A 3,615-nucleotide genomic window follows, 5' to 3' on the forward strand; every position below is an offset into this window, starting at 1 on the left:
ACAAACATAGCCTGAGCCATCACTGGCTCCAGGCTAGACTATTGCAATGTACTCTTTCTAGGAACCTCCAATAAAAACCAAGAGAGGCTACAAATCATACAGAATAGTGCTCTCCGGGCAGCCCAAGGCATTGCTAAAAGAGAACACATTCCGGAGGCCAGAAAACTAGCACACTAGCACCCAATAAAGGAAAGGATCGTTTTTAAAGCTCTGACACTGACCCACAAGTGCATTCACCTCACTGCTCCTGCCTACCTCTCACAAAGGATCCACCCGTCTCCTCTACAAGGCCAACCAGATCACTGTATACCAACATGCTCTCTGTGCCACTAGTAAAAAGAGCCAGAGCGGGCGGATCCAGCTTCCCATATCTCACACCCACTCACTGGAAGGCCCTACCTCCCACAATCCGAGGTGAGGCCTCCCTCATCGCCTTCCGCAAAGCTATGAAAACCATCCTCTTCACATAACGTCCTTTGCATCTGCATCAATACTTAACATATGACCCACTGCATAAGCTGTAATGTAATGACCAAGTGCAATATCTGTAACAACAGTATTATGTTTTGTAGTATTCATAATGTGTCAACATCACCAAAACTATCAATGAAATAGCACCACTCGAATGAAAAAAAGAGAAGAAATCTCTACACACCAACTCATGGTTTACCAAAGAACTGCACTCAATGCGATCCCACAAAAGAGTAGCACAGTAAAACGGTCAATCTGACCCCTGCACCAGCACCAAAAACAAATTCAATTTAATCTCCCACCAATACAAGACAGCTATCATCGATGCCAAAGCCAATACTTTCAACACACGTATCGCTAATGCCAAATCACACTCTAAAGAAATCTTCGCCATTTTTAACGAGCTCATCTCCCCCCCAATACACCAGACGAAATAATCAAAGATGAAGCTTGGTGTACCAGCATTCAAGCCGTCATGCTACACAAAATTGACCTTCTCCAAAAGAAAATCAAAGACCACTGCAAAGCACTTCCTCAACAGACAGGAACTAAGCCTACCAACGCCCCACCCACCTCGTCCAAACCCACCATACCTGACTTCTCCTTCAGGGACGTCACTGAATCAGAAGTTGTCAACCTACTAAAAAATCTCAAACCTTCGCCCTGTAAAGGCGATATTTGCCCACCAAAACTCGTCAAAGACTGCGCAGACTGCTTTGCGCCGCTCTTCACGGCATTCATCAATGCGTCCTTTAAAACGGGCATCATCCCAGCTAACCTCAAAGAGGCCTGGGTTCAGCCTCTCCTAATAAAACCTACTCTCGACCCCTTACAACCCAACAACTACAGACCAATAACCACGGTGCCATTCCTCCTGAAATTACTGGACAAAGCCGCACACTGCCAAATCAAACACTTTCTGCAAACCCACTCCATCCTTGGGACTAGGCAATCAGGATTCCGGAAAGGACATGGCACAGAAACAGCCCTGGTGGATCTGAAGAGTCAGATCACCCAAATCATGGACAAAGGCAAGCCTGCTCTCCTGCTCCTTCTAGATCTCTCAGCTGCTTTCGATTTGGTTGTTCACAAGACTCGCACTTCACACCTCACACACTCAGCCAACTTCTCTAAAGAATCGGCTCTCTGGATCACCTCCTTCCTAGAGGGAAGAGCCATGAAAGTCTTCTCGGAAATCGCCAACGCCACTCCCACGACAATCCACTGCGGGGTTCCTCAAGGATCATGCACTGCACCCACTCTTGTTCACCAAGCCCCTCTTTGACAAACTCGACTCATACGGCATCACATACACTAACTACGCGGACGACACACAAGTACTTCTACCCCTTTCAGGATCATACAACGAAGACGCCAAGGCACTCCACACAATCTACTCCATCATCAAGGCATGGATGGCAGTTAATGGCCTTTGCCTCAATGGAGACAAGACTGAAATCATGATATTAGGTCAACAGAACACCCTAAACAAACTTGACAAACTGTACGCTAACTTCTCCATTGACAACTCCATCATCCCCGTATCCACAGCTGTAAACACACTGGGAGTATACCTTGACTCTTCACTATCTATGACTAGTCAAGTCAGCGCAATCACTTCCTCATCTGCGCACACCACCAAACTCATAAACGCCATCAAGCCCTACCTCTCTAAACCCAACTGCCTCTCTATAGCTAGAGCAACCATTGGTGCCAAACTGGACTACTGCATTGCACTCCTGGCAGGCACATCAGCCAAAAACCTAAACAGACTACAAGTCACGCGAACAATGCTCTCCGGGCCGCTCTTAGTATCCCAAGAAGAGAGCATATCACCCATGCCAGACACTCAGCCCAATGGCTCCCAGTCAAAGAGTGGATCACTCTCAAAATCCTCACCCTCACTCACAAATGCCTCTCTCTCTCCGCCCCATCCTATCTTTCGGAAACCATCCTCAAACCATCCTCCTGCCGTCCCACCAGGATGCAATACTCCAACCTACTCTGCATCCCGCGCATCAAAAAAGCCAAAGCCGGTGGTCTAAATTTCCCCTACATTGTAGCCAAGACCTGGAACGCTCTTCCTGCAGACATTAGAGCGGAAAACTCACTCCCGATTTTTCGCAGGAAACTGAAAACCTCATGCCTTGCAAATCAATAGGAAACTTTTGTGAACCCATGTAAATATACTGCATTGCTAATTTGCACATGTCTACTGTAAATACTGTATTTGTATGTAAATATTGTATCCTATGTAACTAAGATATTGTCTGTAACAAGCGCCACGATGCCCCCGGGCTGACGTGCGCTCTACAAATCTGAATAAATAAAAACGACCGCTACCATGCCTGTACCTTTGTAACTAAGCTCTTACAAGTAACAGCGCCTCAATGCCCCAGGGCTGTTTGCGCGCTATATAAATATAAATAAATAAATAAATAAATCACACTCGTCAGTTTCATTGGATATCTGAGGTAACTGCAGTGTAGCATATATCCCACTAGGGGGCAGAACTGCACCCTGCAGAATCACAGTAGAGTGTAGGCCGACTGACGGGTGAAATGGCACTGCAGCATTTTGACAGTTGGTTCTGACATGACTGCGCTCTGTGGAGAAGAGAAAGGGAGGCTGTGAGAGAAGGCGTTAATGATAATGGGTTTCACTGCAACATCCCTCACTGGGAGTTTTATTTCCTAAAGGGCATTGGCTCACCCTATTTTTTATGGAACACTTCACGCATTGGCGTGTCATTCTCGTGCAGGGGTCACGCTAATCTTCTCTGTATCGTTCCAATTTTTTGTATATGTGCTGTCGAAGCGAGCGAGGCCATTACATTCAACTGTGTTTTATGCCATATTTGTATGGCTCTCTGCGCATTCCAAAATGTCCTTCAGGAGCTGCAGTGTTTCTGCATGAGGCGCAACATAGCCCCTTGCGAGCGTTTTTTCTCTTACTTGGAGGATGTCAGTTGTCGGAGGAGCGTTAAAAAGAGTGCATGTGGTTCCAGCGAACCATGTTCAAATATGACATTTTTCACTTTGCTTTTGTAAAAGGTGGGAATCATTCAGCTCTTCCAGTGAAGCCTTTGGTAGAAATCTGGTGTATTCAAATGCTGCTTTGATGTTTGTATTTGAAATCATGGGA

At 46.2% G+C, this 3,615-nt stretch overlaps 1 non-coding gene across 1 annotated transcript; it reads right to left on the reverse strand.

The window, feature by feature from the left end:
- Positions 1 to 3,187: 3,187 nt before the first annotated feature.
- LOC138490574 (U6 spliceosomal RNA) lies at positions 3,188 to 3,293 on the reverse strand. The gene has a single exon (XR_011275519.1). It is a non-coding gene; the product is annotated as a U6 spliceosomal RNA (small nuclear RNA).
- Between the last annotated feature and the right edge of the window lie 322 nt (positions 3,294 to 3,615).

Source organism: Ambystoma mexicanum, chromosome 9 (genome assembly GCF_040938575.1).
Source record: "Ambystoma mexicanum isolate Mex_15411 chromosome 9, UKY_AmexF1_1, whole genome shotgun sequence".
Classification (NCBI taxonomy): Eukaryota; Metazoa; Chordata; class Amphibia; order Caudata; family Ambystomatidae; genus Ambystoma; species Ambystoma mexicanum.